The sequence below is a fragment of the Mesoplodon mirus genome (assembly GCF_964341445.2).
Source record: "Mesoplodon mirus genome assembly, chromosome: 15".
In the NCBI taxonomy this organism is placed as follows: domain Eukaryota; kingdom Metazoa; phylum Chordata; class Mammalia; order Artiodactyla; family Ziphiidae; genus Mesoplodon; species Mesoplodon mirus.
This window is the reverse complement of record NC_138991.1, coordinates 31,194,635-31,215,509: the sequence shown is the minus strand read 5'-3', so window position 1 is coordinate 31,215,509 and position 20,875 is coordinate 31,194,635.

Genomic DNA, 20,875 nt, shown 5'->3' with positions numbered 1-20,875 from the left:
CAAAGCCAAGTAGGACTTTTTCTTTCTTTCTTCTTTCCTTCTGTGATAATGCTACAGGTAAAATAAAAACCATAAACATGGGTATTATTCAGCCATTAAAAGTATAATTATAAATTTATTTAGAAACATTGGAAAACATTACATAAAGTGAATAAAATTGCATGTTCAGTATGACTGCAGGCCTATATATAAAAGCTTATGAAAAAAGTTACCTTGGAGTGGTGAGATTCTTTTATGTTTCTATTACATTGGCTTCTTCTTTTTTTTTTTTTTTGGCAGCACGTGGCTTGGGGGATCTCTGTTACCCCACCAAGGATGGAACACGTGCCCCCTGTAGTGGAAGCTCAGAGTCCTAACCACTGGACTGCCAGGGAATTCCCTACATTGGCTTTTGGATTAAAATTTCCTGTTTAGTGTGTCCAAAATCACATGTACATGTAAAAACACAAAATAATGAAAACAATGGCCAGAGGATTAAAGCCAGCTAGGCTCTCATCTCCCTGCCAGGGTCAGTTTTCTCCAAGCACAAGACTTCAAAATCCCGTTGTAACACGAGGCCCATCGTGCAACTGAAATGCAGTCTCTATATGCCAAAACCATATGTGTATGTGTGTGTGTGTCTGCAATGTACACGCACCACACACACACACATACAGACACCAGAATGGAAAGATCACATCCATAGTTCTAAGGTCTTTGAGAAAACCAGCCACTCTGATGTCTTGACTGTGCTGAAGGATGGAGTCTCCATGTGAGAAACTCAGGAGCTCCCTGTGTTTAGTCTCAGTCACCCTGGACACCAAACTCACTTTCTAATTGTACTCTCAATGCTCCTTTCAGGAACTAGACAAGCAAAAGCTTTCAAAAGGAGAAAAAAAAAGCCTATCATGAATTCTGGAAACCTGAGGTTCGCCAGAATATACCATAAGATTGCTCTGCTTTCAGTCTCTTACATTCTGAAGTTCTCTTTGTTAAGAATTGGGTACCAGAAGCAAGGCCTGCTTGGCTAATCAAAGCCTTTTATGGTAGATTCTGGATAAATGTGTGTTTCACCCCACTCTAGCACACAGGACACTCCCTATTTCCCGATCCTGTCTCATGCACCTGGAGGTCTGAGCCAGGAGGTTTGACCTACATTCCCACAAAGCACTTTTCCCAAGAGCTTTAGGGAAGATAATGTCTGGGGATAGTGGCATTGAAGATTCTTCCTGGAGTGGCTCAGATAATTATCAAATAAATTGATAAATTTAATCAGGTATCTACCAGCACCCTAAAAAGATATGCACACTCTTCCAACAATAAATAATACTAAAATAACTCAAATGATCCTAAGTGATCCTAAAATGCCCTTAGAATCTTCCACCCTAGAAAAACTCGAGGATCCTGAAGATCCTTGTAAATCCCAGGCCAGTGGTTTTGAACGTCAGGTGGCATTGTTGATTTATTTATTTTCTCCGCTAGAACCCAAACTCTATGAGGGTAACCTCAACACCCAGAGTAGGACATGACTCTTGGGAGGCACCTTGATAATATTTGTGCAATGAACAAATGAATATCCAGATGTACCCCAAACACAAAGACTTCAAAATGCGAAGACCACCAAGGCCAACAACCTCAAGGTCTTGACCCAAATTCTTTATCACAATCACTATAATCCCTCTTAAAATGACTTTTCTTTCCTTTTTTTGTCTGTGCCTCACGGCCATGGCAATGAAAGCCTGGAATTCTAACCACTAGGCCACTATGGAACTCCCTAAAATGACTTTAGATCATCCCAAACTATCCGATGGGCCACGAATCACTGCAAATGGACCATAAATTACTGCAAATGATCCTAAACCCTTGGTGATCCTAAATACCTGAAATGGCCTAAGACTTCAAATAATCTTGAAGATCCTGAAGAGGCGTAAATTACTCAAAATGACTTAAGCCCTAAGTGAATGTCAATGACTTTAAATGATGCCAAATTATATAAAACATCCTTCAAAAACTCTAAGCAATCCAAGTAGAAGCTAAACACTGGAAGTCTCTAGAAGACCTTCAATATTTTGACTCCTAAATGATCCTAACTCTAAATACATAAAATACCCTGAATAATGAAAATGACCCTAATTCTAAGGACTTTAAAGAATCCAATAATTTCAATGACCCAATGGCTAATGTGTCTAAAAACCCTAAAGCTCTAATGACTGGAAATGGTCCCACATGACCCTGCACTATCCTAGAAGAGAGGCCTTCTTGGGGGAATCTTGTTAAGATGTTGATTCTGTAGATCTGAGGTGGGGCTTGAGACCCTGCCTTACTATCAAACTCTCAGGGGATGCCATTGTTGCTGGTTCACAAATCACACTCTGAACAACAAGGATAGAAGTCACATAAACCTGGATGGCCCCAAAGGATCCTAAGAAAACTAAAACAACCCTACATTCTAAAATGTCCTCAAAGATCCTAAACAAAACTAGACCCTAAATCCTAAGCAGCACTAAACATCCTCAGGTTTCTTAAATGATGCTTAAAATCCTAAGCCCCAGATTATCCCATGTGACCCTAAACTAACTCAAACAGCTCTACATGACCCTAAGGATCACAATAGACTGTAAAAGATTTTAAACCTTACACCTCCCTAAAGCACCTTAAAAATCCAAATTTGCTTTAAATGACTCTAAACCCTTTCAGTCCAAAAGACCATAAAAAAACCAAGAAATCCTAAGTACACTTGAATTCCAGACTCCCTAAACAATTCTAATTGATCCAAAATTATCCCAAACCCAAATTAACCTAAAACAGTTTCAATGGAGCCTAGATCTAATGAGCCTGACTTTCCCAGTCTCAGTGACATTAATGCTAACAACACTAATAAACTTGACATTAATGAGTCCGCAATCCTAAACCCTAACGGGCAATGGAACAGACACTTTATGGATGGCTTCTCCCGACTCTGATTACCCCAGTCCCAATGACTCACCTCCTCCCTGGAATAAAGTTATGATTCATCCCATTGCCACCATCATTGCACCTGCATCTCCACCATTCCAGCTGTGGTGGTTGTATCCAATAGGATACAACCCATCCCGCTCAGCTAGGCAACTGGGTGCCCCAGGGCCCTGGAAGGTGGGGAGGAAGCAGAACATCATTCTCTCCTGAGGCCTGAGCAGGGGAGTGCCTCTTCTCTACAAGAGGCATCTGTAGAGAGATGCTTGTAGGCATCTGGCTACATGACTGACCAGAGGCCCATGTGGTCCTTTTCACACCAGTGACTCTTTCCATACTGGTTACACATTCTAGCATCTTCAAACCAATGGCTTGGGTCAGCTTTGACTTGTCATACCCAGAGTTGGTGCTCTACCTCCTGCCTATCTGGAGCTTCCATCAGGACCAGCAGGGCCATTTGGCTCATGCTCAAATTAATGAAGGGCCTTAAATATATGCTTTTAACACTATCACTAGATGATATACAATAGTGTCTTAGTTTGTGTTCCTCCAGAAGGCGACTCTAAGTCCTGGATTTGAGGACTAGAAGTTTATTTGGGAGGTGATTCCAAGAAAGACTGGAAGTGGAGTGGGGAAGGGAAGGAAGCCAATATAGGGTGCGTTATCATTTAAGTTACCATCATGGGCAACTACAGCTCAATCCCACTGAAGTCCTCTGGGAGCCAGGGTAGAGCACACCTCAGAGTTCTCCCACTGAAGGGTGAGAGAGCTGGGGTATTTATATACCAACTTTCATCAGGCATTGGTAGGGGGCTCCTCTTGGGAGAGGGGGGAGCCATTAATTCCCCAGCATATCTGGCTTGCAGTGTACACAGGCAGAACAGACTCTGGTGGCCAAGGGACACAGGGGCTGGCTGTTAATGGTCAGATGTATGTACACAGAAATAGCAGGTGATATGAACAATGTCTGCTACATGAAGTTGTTGTAGGGATATATGAATACATATAGCTGATTCAGTTCACTGTACAGTAGAAACTAACACAACATTGTAAAGCAATTATACTCCAATAAAAAAAGAAATACATGCTTCCTATTCTCAAGGTAAAAAAAAGAAAAAAGTGACAATGTTAGATGTAAATATTTAAGCTATTCCTCACTTTTGTAAACTTGTTTCTGCATTTCTTCATCTTGAAATTTCCTGGATGCCCTAAATAGAAAGACCTTTCTCCTCCATTCCAGGAATTTATCTAGGGTCCACATAAATATTCCACCATAATTTCCCCCTTTCAAAATCCTTAACTTAATCACATTTGCAGAGACCTTTTTTCCATATAAGATAACATTTATAGGTTCCAGGGATCAGGACCTTATGTTTTGGGGGGAATTTTCAACCTACTACACTATGGAAATCCTGGACTACTTTGGAAAAAGTGAAGTTAGACAAAAATGATGCCCACAGTCGGTTGTATGACCCTGTTTAGCAGACAAGAAAATGCATAACTTTGAAGCCTGGAACACTGCCCAGCCATGAAAAACAAAGATGAGAGAAAAAAGGCCAAGGCAAGGCTGACCCCAGACCCCCAGCTCCCAGCACTCACACTTATCAAAGCTCATTCCCTTCTTCTAGGCCATCTCAAGGCCACCATAAAATTATAGGTAATTCCCAAAGCAATTAGTGAACTGAGGAAGCTTTGGTTCTTTTCCTCTGTCATTCATTTAACACTGGAATCAATTAAGACCCCAGACACAGAGAGATGAGAAAGAGGGTGTGTCTGGAAAGACAGTGTGTCCCAGGGGAGGAGCCCTTCTCTTTGCAAGTCTGAATGACATACTGAAGTTGCCCCTCTATTTTCTTGCTCCTGCCCAAGCAATTAGCTCCAACTTGTTTCACCTTGGTGAGGTTGCCTCCATTCTCAGATGACAACAGATGGCCCCATCTCAGATATTCAGCTTAGGTTTTCTTTCTCTAAGGAGTCCAGGTCATTTAGGTGTTTGGGGGCAACTTTGAGGTGATTTCCTTCATTCTCCTCAGAGAACACAGCTGACAACCCCAAAGTATCTGCCAGACAGAAATAATGACTGCAGGCATTTTGGGGACACACTGCTGAGTTTTCTGCCACCTGACCACATTAGAGAAACCCTTTGCTGTGCAGACTCGGGGGCTAATTTATGCACCATAGGGACCAACCAGGCTTCTGTTTCCTGGAACACTGGACATCCTAGGCTGTGTCCACAAGATGGCTTGTGGACTCCTAGGAAGGGGCATATAGGGAGCTCAGGCCAGTGGTTGGGCAGTGCCCTTCCTGCTGTGACATTCAGCCTGTTCTCTTCCTTCTGACTCATTTTTCAATTGTTCCTGGGGCTCATTTCAGGGGTCATACATTAGTGCCCACTTGTAGAACACTTCAGGCCTCGGAGCCTCCATGTGAACTTGGATCTTTCTGACTTGTCTAGGTCCTACCTGTTCCCTGCTGTATTTTCCACCTGTGGCCACAATGCCCACCCTGGACAACTTGGACCCCAGTTGCCTACCTGCTGTCCAGGCCACTCCTACCATTAGTTCTCAGGTAGCTTCTTGGCTTGGCTGCTTCCTCCTCCCTCTTCCGTAGACTCTGCCTGGAGATGGCCCTGGGGCCCATCAGACTTGGGAGCTCTCTTTCCTCTAACCTGTCCCCCACTGGCTTCCAACTGCACTTACAATGAACTCCTACACAGTCTTTAAGGCCCTCTTCACCAGCCCTTGGCTACCTCCTTAAGCTCATCTCACACACCTGCCCTCCTTCTCCCCTTGCTCACACTTTCCTTCTCAAGCCACCAACACATTCTCAACTTGGGCCATTTGAACACATGGGTTTCTCTTCCTGAAGTGTCTTGGCTGCAGAGTTACCATGGCTAACTAGCTCATTCTCATTCTAGCTCATTCTCATTTTTCAAGTCTCAGCTCAGATGTCCCCCTGCAAAGAGGCCATCCTGATCACCCTAGTAATGTCTTCCTTCTCCAGTCACTCTTTTCATTATTTAAGAGAGTTTTTTTTTTTTTTTTTTTTTTTTTTTTTCAGCACGCGGGCCTCTCCCCTTGCAGAGCACAGGCTCCGGACGCGCAGGCTCAGCAGCCATGGCTCACGGGCCCAGCTGCTCCACGGCATGTGGGATCCCCCCGGACCGGGGCACGAACCCATGTCCCCTGCATCGGCAGGCGGACTCTCAACCACTGCGCCACCAGGGAAGCCCAAGAAAGTTTGTTTTTTTATTAAGATAAAATCTGCATACAATGAAATGTACCTATCTTAAATGTACAGCTTAGAGAGTTTTGACAAATGTATACATCCATGTAGCAATATCCCAAATCAAGATACAACCTTTCCTCAGTGCCTTGTTATCTGTCTGTTTCATCAACTTCACTCAGCTCTGTAGAACATTTCTTCTTTATTTGTATGTTGTCTAAAATAGAAGCTCCCAGAAAACAGAGCTCTCTTCAGTCTCCTTCACTTCTGTATTTCTCATGGTCAAGACATCCTTCTCTGTTGCACTGAACTAATGAACAGTTTTTTCTATTTGCATGAGCATGAAGCCCTGACTTCTAATGCTGCAAACTCACCCAGGGTATTTTCTGGGATTTGGCATTGCCCACCCCTTGGTGGAAAGGAATACAAAATGCAGGTAATCCTGAGGTGAGTAACACTCTTAGTCCCATAAGCCATGGCTGCTGAGCCTGCGCGTCCGGAGCCTGTGCTCCACAACGGGAGAGGCCACAACAGTGAGAGGCCCGCATACTGCAAAAAAAAAAAAAAAGAGAGAGACCCGGGAGCTGTGAGAACAAAGAAGAGAAAGGGAAATTTCTCCCAGCAGCCTCAGAAGCAGCGGATCAAAGCTCCACAATCAACTTGATGTACCCTGCATCTGTGGAATACATGAATAGACAACAAATCATCCCAAATTGAGGAGCCCGGAGTCAGTGCTGTGCCTCTGAGGTGGGAGAGCCAACTTCAGGACACGGGTCCACAAGAGACCTCCCAGCTCCACATAATATCAAACGACGAAAATCTTCCAGAGATCTCCATCTCAACACCAACACCCAGCTTCACTCAACGACCAGCAAGCTACAGTGCTGGACACCCTATGCCAAACAACTAGCAAGACAGGAACACAATCCAACCCATTAGCAGAGAGGCTGCCTAAAATCATAAAAAGTCCACAGACACCCCAAAACACACCACCAGACGTGGACCTGCCCACCAGAAAGAAAAGATCCAGCCTCATCTGCCAGAACACAGGCACTAGTCCCCTCCACCAGGAAGCCTACACAACCCACTAAACCAACCTTAGCCCCTGGGGACAGACACCAAAAACAACGGGAACTACGAACCTGCAGCCTGCAAAAAGGAGACCCCAAACACAGTAACATAAGCAAAATGAGAAGACAGAAAAACACAAAGCAGGAGAAGGAGCAAGATAAAAACCCACCAGACCTAACAAATGAAGAGGTACTAGGCAGTCTACCTGAAAAAGAATTCAGAATAATGATAGTAAAGATGATCCAAGATTCTATTTCTAAGATCCAAAATCTTGGAAATAGAATAGACAAAATGCAAGAAACAGTTAACAAGGACCTAGAAGAACTAAAGATGAATCAAGCATTGATTAAAAACACAATAAATGAAATGAAAAATACTCTAGATGGGATCAATAGCAGAATAACTGAGGCAGAAGAACGGATAAGTGAGGTGGAAGATAAAATAGTGGAAATAACTGCTGCAGAGCAAAATAAAGAAAAAAGAATGAAAAGAACAGAGGACAGTCTCAGAGACCTCTGGGACAACATTAAATGCACCAACATTCGAATTATAGGGGTTCCAGAAGAAGAAGAGAAAAAGAAAGGGACTGAGAAAATATTTGAAGAGATTATAGTTGAAAATTTCCCTAATATGGGAAAGGAAATAGTTAATCAAGTCCAGGAGGCACAGAGAGTCCCATACAGAATAAATCCAAGGAGAAATATGCCAAGACACATATTAATCAAACTGTCAAAAATTAAACACAAAGAAATCATATTAAAAGCAGCAAGGGAAAAACAACAAATAACACACAAGGGAATCCCCATCAGGATAACAGCTGATCTGTCAGCAGAAACTCTACAGGCCAGAAGGGAGTGGCAGGACATAATTAAAGTGATGAAGGAGAAAAACCTGCAACCAAGATTACTCTACCTAGCAAGGATCTCATTCAGATTTGATGGAGAAATTAAAACGTTTACAGACAAGCAAAAGCTGAGAGAGTTCAGCACCACCAAACCAGCTTTACAACAAATGCTAAAGGAACTTCTCTAGGCAAGAAACACAGCAGAAGGAAAAGACCCACAATAACGAACCCAAAACAATTAAGAAAATGGGAATAGGAACATACATATCAATAATTACCTTAAATGTAAATGGGCTAAATGCTCCCACCAAAAGACACAGATGGGCTGAATGGATACAAAAACAAGACCCATATATAGGCTGTCTACAAGAGACCCACTTCAGACCTAGAGACACATACAGATTGAAAGTAAGGGGATGGAAAAAGATATTCCATGCAAATGGAAATCAAAAGAAAGCTGGAGTAGCAATTCTCATATCAGACAAAATAGACTTGAAAATAAAGACTACTAGAAGAGACAAAGAAGGACACTACATAATGATCAAGGGATCGATCCAAGAAGAAGATGTAACAATTGTAAATATTTATGCACCCAACATAGGAGCACCTCAATACATAAGGCAAATACTAACAGCCATAAAAGGAGAAATCGACAGTAACACAATCATAGTAGGGGATTTTAACACCCCACTTTCACCAATGGACAGATCATCCAAAATGAAAATAAATAAGGAAACACAAGCTTTAAATGATACATTAAACAAGATGGACTTAATTGATATTTATAGGACATTCCATCCAAAAACAACAGAATACACATTTTTCTCAAGTGCTCATGGAACACTTTCCAGGATAGATCATATCTTGGGTCACAAATCAAGCCTTGGTAAATTTAAGAAAATTGAAATTGTATCAAGTATCTTTTCCGACCACAATGCTATGAGACTAGATATCAATTACAGGAAAAGATCTGTAAAAAATACAAACACATGGAGGCTAAAAAATACACTACTTAATAACAAAGTGATCACTGAAGAAATCAAAGAGGAAATTAAAAACTACCTAGAAACAAATGACAATGGAGACACGACGACCCAAAACCTATGGATGCAGCAAAAGCAGTTCTAAGAGGGAAGTTTATAGCAATACAATCCTACCTTAAGAAACAGGAAACATCTCGAATAAACAACCTAACCTTGCACCTAAAGCAATTAGAGAAAGAAGAACAAAAACATCCCAAAGTTAGCAGAAGGAAAGAAATCATAAAAATCAGATCAGAAATAAATGAAAAAGAAATGAAGGAAACAATAGCAAAGATCAATAAAACTAAAAGCTGGTTCTTTGAGAAGATAAACAAAATTGATAAACCATTAGCCAGACTCATCAAGAAAAGAAGGGAGAAGACTCAAATCAATAGAATTAGAAATGAAAAAGGAGAAGTAACAACTGACACTGCAGAGATACAAAAGATCATGAGAGATTACTACAAGCAACTCTATGCCAATAAAATGGACAACCTGGAAGAAATGGACAAATTCTTAGAAATGCACAACCTGCCAAGACTGACTCAGGAAGAAATAGAAAATATGAACAGACCAATCACAAGCACTGAAATTGAAACTGTGATAAAAAAATCTTCCAACAAACAAAAGCCTAGGACCAGATGGCTTCACAGGCGAATTCTATCAAGCATTTAGAGAAGAGCTAACACCTATCCTTCTGAAACTCTTCCAAAATATAGCAGAGGGAGGAACACTCCCAAACTCATTCTACGAGGCCACCATCACCTTGATACCAAAACCAGACAAGGATGTCACAAAGAAAGAAAACTACAGGCCAATATCACTGATGAACATAGATGCAAAAATCCTCAACAAAATACTAGCAAACAATCCAACAGCACATTAAAAGGATCATACACCATGAGCAAGTGGGGTTTATTCCAGGAATGCAAGGATTCTTTAATATACACAAATCAATCAACGTGATACACCATATTAACAAATTGAAGCAGAAAAACCAAATGGTCATCTCAATAGATGCAGAGAAAGCTTTCGACAAAATTCAACACACATTTATGATAAAAACCCTGTAGAAAGTAGGCATAGAGGGAACTTTCCTCAACATAATAAAGGCCATATATGACAAACCCACAGCCAACATCGTCCTCAATGGTGAAAAACTGAAACCATTTCCACTAAGGTCAGGAACAAGACAAGGTTGCCCACTCTCACCACTCTTATTCAACATAGTTTTGGAAGTTTTAGCCACTGCATTCAGAGAAGAAAAAGAAATAAAAGGAATCCAAATCAGAAAAGAAGAAGTAATGCTGTCACTCTTTGCAGATAACATGATACTATACTTAGAGAATCCTAAAGATGCTACCAGAAAACTACTAGAGCTAATCAATGAATTTGGTAAAGTAGCAGGATACAAAATTAATGCACAGAAATCTCTGGCATTCCTATATACTAATGATGAAAAATCTGAAAGTGAAATCAAGGAAACACTCCCATTTACCATTGCAACAAAAAGAATAAAATGTCTAGGAATAAACCTACCTAAGGAGACAAAAGACCTGTATGCAGAAAATTATAAGACACTGATGAAAGAAATTAAAGATGATACAAATAGATGGAGAGATGTACCATGTTCTTGGTTGGAAGAATCAACATTGTGAAAATGACTCTACTACCCAAAGCAATCTACAGATTCAATGCAATCCCTATCAAACTACCACTGGCATTTTTCACAGAACTAGAACAAAAAATTTCACAATTTGTATGGAAACACAAAAGACCCTGAATAGCCAAAGCAATCTTGAGAACGAAAAATGGAGCTGGAGGAATCAGGCTCCCTGACTTCAGACTATACTACAAAGCTACAGTAATCAAGAGAATATGGTACTGGCACAAAAACAGAAAGATAGATAAATGGAACAGGATAGAAAGCTCAGAGATAAACCCACACACATATGGTCACCTTATCTTTGATAAAGGAGGCAGGAATGTACAGTGGAGAAAGGACAGTCTCTTCAATAAGTGGTGCTGGCAAAACTGGACAGGGACATGTAAAAGTATGAGATTAGATCACTCCCTAACACCATACACAAAAAGAAGCTCAAAATGGATTAAAGACCTAAATGTAAGGCCAGACACTATCAAACTCTTAGAGGAAAACATAGGCAGAACACTCTATGACATAAATCACAGCAAGATCCTTTTTGACCCACCTCCTAGAGAAATGGAAATAAAGACAAAAATAAACACATGGGACCCAATGAAACTTAAAAGCTTTTGCACAGCAAAGGAAACCATGAACAAGACGAAAAGACAACCCTCAGAATGGGAATAAATATTTGCAAATGAAGCAACTGACAAAGGATTAATCTCCAAAATTTATAAGCAGCTCATGCAGCTCAATAGCAAAAAAACAAACAACCCAATCCAAAAATGGGCAGAAGACCTAAATAGACATTTCTCCACAGAAGATATACAGACTGCCAACAAACACATGAAAGGATGCTCAACATCTTTAGTCATTAGAGAAATGCAAATCAAAACTACAATGAGATATCATCTCACACCAGTCAGAATGGCCATCATCAAAAAATCTAGAAACAATAAATGCTGGAGAGAGTGTGGAGAAAAGGGAACACTCTTACACTGCTGGTGGGAATGTGAATTGGTACAGCCACTATGGAGAACGGTATGGAGGTTCCTTAAAAAACTACAAATAGAACTACCATATGACCCAGCAATCCCACTACTGGGCATATACCCTGAGAATACCATAATTCAAAAAGAGTCATGTACCAAAATGTTCATAGCAGCCCTATTTACAATAGCCCGGAGATGGAAACAACCTAAGTGTCCATCATCGGATGAATGGATAAAGAAGATGTGGCACATATATACAATGGAATATTACTCAGCCATAAAAAGAAATGAAATTGAGCTATTTGTAATGAGGTGGATGGGCCTAGAGTCTGTCATACAGAGTGAAGTAAGTCAGAAAGAGAAAGACAAATACTGTATGCTGACACATATATATGGAATTTAAGAAAAAAAATGTCATGAAGAACATAGGGGTAAGACAGGAATAAAGACACAGACCTACTAGAGAATGGACTTGAAGATATGGGGAGGGGGAAGGGTAAGCTGTGACAAAGCGAAAGAGCGGCATGGACATATATACACTACCAAACGTAAGGTAGATAGCTAGTGGGAAGCAGCCTCATAGCACAGGGAGATCAGCTCGGTGCTTTGTGACCGCCTGGAGGGGTGGGATAGGGAGGGTTGGAGGGAGATGCAAAAGGGAGGGGATATGGGAACATATGTATATGTATAACTGATTAAATTTGTTATAAAGCAAAAAAAAAAATAATTAATTAAAAAAAAAAAAGTCCAGGATCAGATGGCTTCACAAGTGAATTCTCTCAAACATTTAGAGAAGAGCTAACGCCAATCCTTCTCAAACTCTTCCAAAAAATTGCAGAGGAAGGAACACTCTCAAACTCACTCTACGAGGCCACCAGCACCCTGATACCAAAAGCAGACAATGAGACCACAAAAAAAGAAAATTACAGACCAATATCACTGATGAATATAGATGCAAAAATCCTCAACAAAATACTAGCAAACAGAATCCAACAGCACATTAAAAGGATCATACACCATGATCAAGTGGGGTTTATTCCAGGAATGCAAGGATTCTTCAATATACGCAAATCAATCAACGTGATACACCATATTAACAAATTGAAGGAGAAAAACCATATGATCATCTCAATAGATGCAGAGAAAGCTTTCGACAAAATTCAACACCCATTTATGATAAAAACCCTGCAGAAAGTAGGCATAGAGGGAACTTTCCTTAACATAATAAAGGCCATATATGACAAACCCACAGCCAGCATCATCCTCAATGGTGAAAAACTGAAAGCATTTCCACTAAGATCAGGAACAAGACAAGGTTGCCCACTCTCACCACTCTTATTCAACCTAGTTTTGGAAGTTTTAGCCACAGCAATCAGAGAAGAAAAGGAAATAAAAGGAATCCAAATTGGAAAAGAAGAAGTAAAGCTGTCACTGTTTGCAGATGACATGATACTATACATAGAGAATCCTAAAGATGCTACCAGAAAACTACTAGAGCTAATCAATGAATTTGGTAAAGTAGCAGGATACAAAATTAATGCACAGAAATCTCTGGCATTCCTATATACTAATGACGAAAAATCTGAAAGTGAAATCAAGGAAACACTCCCATTTACCATTGCAACAAAAAGAATAAAATATCTAGGAAAAAACCTACCTAAGGAGACAAAAGACCTGTATGCAGAAAACTATAAGACACTGATGAAAGAAATTAAAGATGTTACCAACAGTACTGGAAAAAAAAAAAGCTGTTACCAACAGATGGGGAGATATACTATGTTCTTGGATTGGAAGAATCAACATTGTGAAAATGACTCTACTACCCCAAGCAGTCTACAGATTCAATGCAATCCCTCTCAAACTAGCAATGGCATTTTTTTACAGAACTAGAACAAAAAGTCTTAAAATTTGTATGGAGACACCAAAGACCCCAAATAGCCAAAGTGGTCTTGAGGGGAAAAAACGGAGCTGGAGGAATCAGACTCCCTGACTTCAGACTATACTACAAAGCTACAGTAATCAAGATAATATGGTACCAGCACAAAAACAGAAATATAGATCAATGGAACAGGATAGAAAGCCCTGAGATAAACCCACACACCTATAGTCAACTAATCTATGACAAAAGAGGCAGGGATATACAATGGAAAAAAGACAGTCTCTTTAATAAGTGGTGCTGGGAAAACTGGACAGCTACATGTAAAAGAATGAAATTAGAACACTCCCTAACACCATACACAAAAATAAACTCAAAATGGATTAGAGACCTAAGTAAGACTGGACACTATAAAACTCTTTGAGGAAAACATAGGAAGAGCACTCTTTGACACAAATCACAGCAAGATATTTTTTGATCCTCCTCTGTTACTCTAGTAACAGAAATGAAAGCAAAAATAAACCAGTGGGACCTAATGAAACTTAAAATCTTTTACACAGCAAAGGAAACTACAAGCAAGACGAAAAGACAACCCTCAGAATGGGAGAAAATATTTGCAAACGAATCAACGGACCAAGGTTTAATCTCCAAAATATATAAACAGCTCATTCAGCTCAATATTTGTAAAAAAATGCAAAAATGGGCAGAAAACATAAATAGACATTTCTCCACAGAAGACATACAGATGGCCAAGAAGCACATGAAAAGCTGCTCAACATCACTAATTATTAGAGAAATGCAAATCAAAACTACAGTGAGGTATCACCTCACACCAGTTAGAATGGGCATCATCAGAAACTCTACAAACAACAGATGCTAGAGAGGGTGTGGAGAAAAGGGAACCCTCTTGCACTGTTGGTGGGAAATGTAAATTGATACAGCCACTATGGAGAACAGTATGGAGGTTCCTTAAAAAACTAAAAATAGAATTACCATATGACCCAGCAATCCCACTACTGGCCATATACTCAGAGAAAACTGTAACTCAAAAAGACACATGCACCCCAGTGTTCATTGCAGCACTATTTACAGTAGCCAGGACATGGAAGCAAAATGCCCATCGACAGACAAATGGATGAAGAAGCTGTGGTACATATAAACAATGGAATATTACTCAGCCGTAAAAAGGAATGAAATTGGGTCATTTGTAGAGACATGGATGGATCTAGAGACTGTCATACAGAGTGAAGTAAGTCAGAAAGAGTAAAACATATATTGTATATTAACGCATATATGTGGAACCTAGAAAAATGGTACAGAGGAACCGGTTTGCAGGGCAGAAATTGAGACACAGATGTAGAGAACAAACGTATGGACACCAAGGGGGGAAAGTGGCGTTGGGTGGGGGGTGGGGGTTGGGATGAATTGGGAGATTGGGATTGACATGTATGAATTGTATGTATGTATAAATTGCATAACTAATAAGAACCTGCTGTATAAAAAAAATAAATTAAATAAAATTCAAAAATTCAAGAAGAAAAAAAAGGTGTTTAAAAACCTATCTCCAGGAGGTGGTAGATGTGGAGGCAGCAGGTGAAGGCGACACTCCCTGATGGTACCTTCCAGCTCTGTGAGTCCCTGAGGATTTCGTTGTCATTGCCCTACCCGGCTATTAGCAGAGAGTAACAACCAGGCTCCCTATCTCGGGGCCCAGCCCCGAGAAGGATTAGGAGCTAAGAAAGACAGGCCCATCTTTCATACTGGGTGAGCCTGATAGCTAATGAGAATGCGAAAAGCAAACTCGGCAGATGGCCTCGTTACAGGCGTTCAGGTCGTGAGTGCTGCAGACAGGTTCGGCCCTCTCCCTTTATGGCCGGTGGTTTAGGGTGCCCTCTGGTGGTCCGACGCTGTGTTATGCCCACTCCCCCACCTCTTCAGAGCAGTGACTTCTAAAGTGGGGAAGGAGAGCTTCCCTGGTGGTGCAGTGGTTGAGAGTCCACTTGCCAATGCAGGGGACACGGGTTCGTGCCCCAGTCCAGGAAGGTCCCACATGCCGCGGAGCGGCTGGGTCCGTGAGCCATGGCTGCTGAGCCTGCGCATCCAGAGCCTGTGCTCCGCAAAGGGAGAGGCCACAGCAGTGAGAGGCCCACGTATCACAAAACTGGGGCAGGAAAAAGACAGGACTATAACCTCCATTTCAATTGAAATAATTGAATTTTTAAAAATTCTTAAAATAGTGACACTTTGATCTTTGTGTCCTTATTTGGTTTGTGTGTCAGCCCCATATCTTGTTGCACAAAATGATGGGAAAGGCACACCCTGGGAGTGCAAGAGAGCCTCACACCGTGGAGAGGCTGCTGGTGACACCTTCCCTGGGCTCCGTGTTTGGGACATAAAGCTTTTGACACATCCCTGGTAGGTTTTGATGCTTTCTGAGCCAGACTGTTCTGGTTCGAATCCTCATTCTGCTATTATGAGCCCTGGGTTACTCTCTGTCCACTTTCCTCATCATTTTATTGGGAATAATATTAAGACCCATCTCATGATGATGCTACAGGGATTAAGTTCCTTTAAAATATTCAGAAAGGTGCCTTGGTAAGGACGATATAAGTGGCAGCAACTATTATTGTTAGTTTTGCTGAAGCCCTCATAAAAAACCTAAAAAGCTTTAAAAAAATCACTGCAAAAAACATAGATCAAAGATAATATGAATGGGCTTCCCTGGTGGCGCAGTAGTTGAGAGTCCACCTGCCGATGCAAGGGACACGGGTTCGTGCCCTTGTCCGGGAAGATCCCACATGCCGCGGAGCTGCTGGGCCCATAAGCCATGGCTGCTGAGCCTGCGCGTCCGGAGCCTGTGCTCCGCAACGGGAGAGGCCACAACAGTGAGAGGCCCGCATACTGCAAAAAAAAAAAAAAAAAGATAGTATGAATAATGCAAGTGCAAGAGGCCACTAACATTAGTATTTAAAAGTACATGTATATAATTTATAAACAAATATTAGCATATATTAAGAATGTCACTGAGTGAGTGTCTAATCTGAAAAGTTTTGGAATCACTGGTTCTGAGCCTGGATGGTGATATGTGATTCCAGTGGAGGGGTTGGCTTCACCCAGCACATCTCTCTTGATTTGCCCTTTGGGTTGGCAAGGGCTTTAGTGTCATGTTTCATGTGGGGACACTGAAGCACAGAGAGGTTAGCAGCCTTATCCAAAGTTGCATGGTGTGGTCACTAGCTGAGCTGGGCCTCTTCACTCCAAAGACTGCTGTTTTTCACACCCTCCTAGATGCTCTCCATGACTGTTAACCTCTTGTGGACCCCATTCTCCTCAGAGGTGCAAGGGGAGGCCCATCAACATTTGCAACTCACCCTGTAGCTGCCTCTGCCCCCTCCCACTCCCTTCTCTAAAGGATAATCAGGTTTGAGACCAGGAGAGTTTGGGGCTGGGCTCTGCTCTGAACTTTATAGGTTCTGCCATGTCCAGGGTGGAAAATACCTTGCATGGTCTTTGTTCTGGTCAGGGCCACTTTCATGGGCTTTCTCTGCCATTCTGGGCCTTGAGGTGGCTCTTGTAATTCGTAGGCCATATCCAAAGCAGTTGCTGACAAGTAGTATGTAGTTGCACATGGTTAATAAAGAACTCCATTTAAGCAAAAGTTTGTGTCAAGTCCATCTCCAGCAAGAGGTATTTCTGAAAAGCCAACTGTCATGAGGGTTTTATAGGACAATTGTTTGAATTTCAGCATAGACTTCTGGTTCAGAAGTTCATTCAAATGTATAAGGGACTGGTTAAAAACATCTGACACATGCCTGACACTGTTCTAGGTAAAGATACATAAAACAGACAAGTGCCTTGCTTGCTCAGAGCTTACATTCTAATGGAGAAGGGAGGAACAAAAATATTACTTCGGGGACTTCCCTGGTGACGCAGTGGTTGAGAATCTGCCTGCTAATGCAGGGGACATAGGTTCAAGCCCTGGTCTGGGAGGATCCCACATGGCGCGGAGCAACTGGGCCCGTGAGCCACAACTACTGAGCCTGAATGGTTAATGGTCATGAGACCCCCGGGGGGAGGGAAAACTCCTGGTTCCTGTCAGTGCGGACATGCTTCTCCCTTGGTAGTCAGATTCTATTTTTGGCTTTAGCCTCTTTAAATCCCCCTGTACCCCTTTTGGTAGAGGAGATTGCAGCTATGAATGCCTCTGGATCATCCTCCGCCTAATCCTGCCTGTAGGTAAGTTACCCATGATAAACTTCATAATTTCACTTTATGAAGTTACCTGCTTTGTTTTTCCACCTAAAAGTTCCTTCTTGGTTCACAGGATACTACTCAGTATCTCATCTTTCCGACAAAACTGACAGTGTGTCAGTTTTGAGCCTAGATCTTAAGAGATCTCACACATTTCTGCTTACTCTATTGTTCCTCTGCCATTGCAGTGAGGAAAACATACCAGTCTCGTCCCAGCAGGAGGATGAGTGACATGTGGAGCAGAAATGTCTCCCCAAGCAACCCACAGCCCTCCCCTGAGGAACACAGCTGTGCCCAGCTGAGCCCAGCCAACCTGCAGATATGAGTGATAATGCAGGATTGTGGTTTTAAGCCATAGAGTTTGAGATGGTTTGTTACACAGCAGTAGCTGACTGTTATAGGTGCTCTGAAGGGAAAAAGAAGTTGAGATAAAGATACACCTGAAGGAACACACTTAGGCAGGATGGTCTGGAAAGTTCTGGAAAGGAGCTAATACTTAGGCTGAGACCTGAAGGTTGAGAAGGAGCTCTCCCATGATAATGGGAGAGGAGTAAGAAGAGACAAAGCTCCTGAGGCTGGAAAGAACTTGTTGTGCTTTAGGAGCTGACAGAAGACCTGGGTGGCTGAAACAGAGTTAGTCAGGGAAAAGAGGCGAGTGAAGCTAGAGAGAGATACAGAGCTTTTGAGGCCAAAAAGTTTGAATTTTATTCTCAGTACAACGGGAAGCTTTAAAAAGGTCTTAAGGGAGAGAGAGAAAGAGAGAGAGAGAGAGAGAGAGAGAGAGAAAGAAAGAGAAAGAAGAAGAAGGAGAAGGGGAAGAAGAACAAGAGGAGGAGGGGAGGGGAGAAGAGAGAAGAGGAGAGGAGAGGAGAGAGAATTGATTTTATATCTGTGATAGACCATCTTTGTTCTTGTGTGAATAGAAGCAGGTGTGCCAGTTGGGAGGCTGTTGCAGACATCCAGGTGAGATAATGGCAGAGCCTGGGCCAGGTGGTGACAGTGGCAGTGCTGAGAAGTGAGTGGATTAATAATGCATTTTAGAGTAAACTTCATAGGGCCAAGTTTTCTGGTTTAGGGTATGATAGAGAACTACTATCAGCTACCAATTCCTTACACCCAGAAAACTGTTTCTGGAAATCCAGAGGAGAGAAAGGAAGGTAGATGATGGGTATGTCCATGGCATTTGAATGAGAGTGTAGAAGTAACAGCAGCAGTATAGTAACTAATATTTGTTGAGCATTTCCTATTTTCTAGGTACTTCCCTAAGCTCTTGACATTCTCACACCAACCCTAAGGCCGTTCTTTATCTCCACATTACAGATGAGACAGAGACACCATGAGGATCAGTGATGTGTTCAAGAGCACACATAGCTGGTAAGAGGAGCAGAGTGATTTGGGGTTTGGCACAATCTCTCTCTGGGCCATACTCCAAGGGAAGACCCCAGGAAAATGGTGTTGGAGTTTACCTTCATAAGGCTTTCAGAGATCTCTTGTTTGGATCTGAGGAATGTCCCCCACGTGGTGAAAAGCTCTTTTCTCTTAGGTCTATACCTAGACTAGAACTGACACCCTGTCTTTGAAGACTGGTAAATTAGAGTCTGCAGGATTCTCAGGATAGATTAGCCATTCTGTAGTGGGCAGGGGGAGAAGTGTTGGGTACAAATGTGGATGAGCTGATCCTCCTGGACTCCCAGCAGCTCCAGTCCCACCTGTTCATTCAGTGTCTGAGGAAGATGCCTCAAGGAGGCGCGAGTCTCCTTCAAAGCAGCCACAAGCCCTTCTCAGTGAGACAGCCCAGCCCATCCCTCATCCAGGCCTGGTCGAAGACTCATGTGAACTGGAAATGCCTAAATTAGGGAAGAAGGTGCCCTAGACAACGGTCTCTTTTCTGAGAGGATGTGATAAATGGAAATGGAGAGGAAACCAGGGAACTGAGCAGGGAGTGGTGACAAGGACTGGTTCTGTGACCCATAAGCTGAAAGCATGATTGTAGACCCCTGGCTTTCCAAACCTCTTGGCAGGGCACCAGGGACCAGGAATGCCATCTGCACCTGGTCCTGCTTTGGGTGGAGAGTGTGTCAATGCAGAGCTAGGTGGATTCTCCTGCTCTTCCCTGCCCCCACACCAGGGCCATGACCTCCACTTGAAGACTCCAGCAGCAAGAGATGATCCTCCAACCTTGTTGATGAAAATTTTTGAAATACTAAAATTTGTAAAAGGAGGCAATGAGACGTGGAGGTTAAAGTGTGACCTTTGAACCCAGACTGATGGACTAAGTCCCTTGCTCACTACCAATCACACCTAGTCCCTAATCCTCCATCTCCCCTTCTGTGAAACAGGGTAATTATATTGCCTGACTGATAAGGCTGTGAGGGTTAAGCCACGGGAACAGAGCTTGGCTCATACTAACCACTCAATAAATGCCTTTTTGAAACCTTGAAAATAATAATCAGCATCTCTAGTTATTAAATAATTTGATTTGTATGTCTTCACTTTAAATTTAAACTTTTTATTAAAATTGTCATGGATTAGTAGAAGCAAGTAAAGTGCATAAGAGGATGGGTGGATACAAAAGAGACTGTGTAATTTAATTAAAACCTAAAACAAACAAAAAAAGCAGTTTTCCATATATCTGCTCCTTAAGCTGCCAAGTGCAGAAGGCAGTAGCCATGTGTCCAGGCCTTGTGTATGCCCTCGAGAAACAGCAGGTTTTTTTGGCTGCACCTCTTGGGATCTTAGTTCTCCAACCAGGGATTGAACCCAGGCCCTCAGCAGTGAAAGCAAGGAGTTCTAACCACTGGACCACCAGGGAATTCCCAGTCCAGGGTTCTTTTGAGGCTATCCTTTCTTCTCCATCCCAGGGCCTTACCCCCATCAGCATCAGCAGCATCACCCAACAAGGAGACACTAATTGCAGAGGAACTGCCTGGAGCCTTTCAGGTCCTCTCCCTGGAGCCTTTCAGGTCCTCTTCCTGGGTAGCCTCCTCAGTGTTGGGTTGTTAGTTTTAAACTCACTAG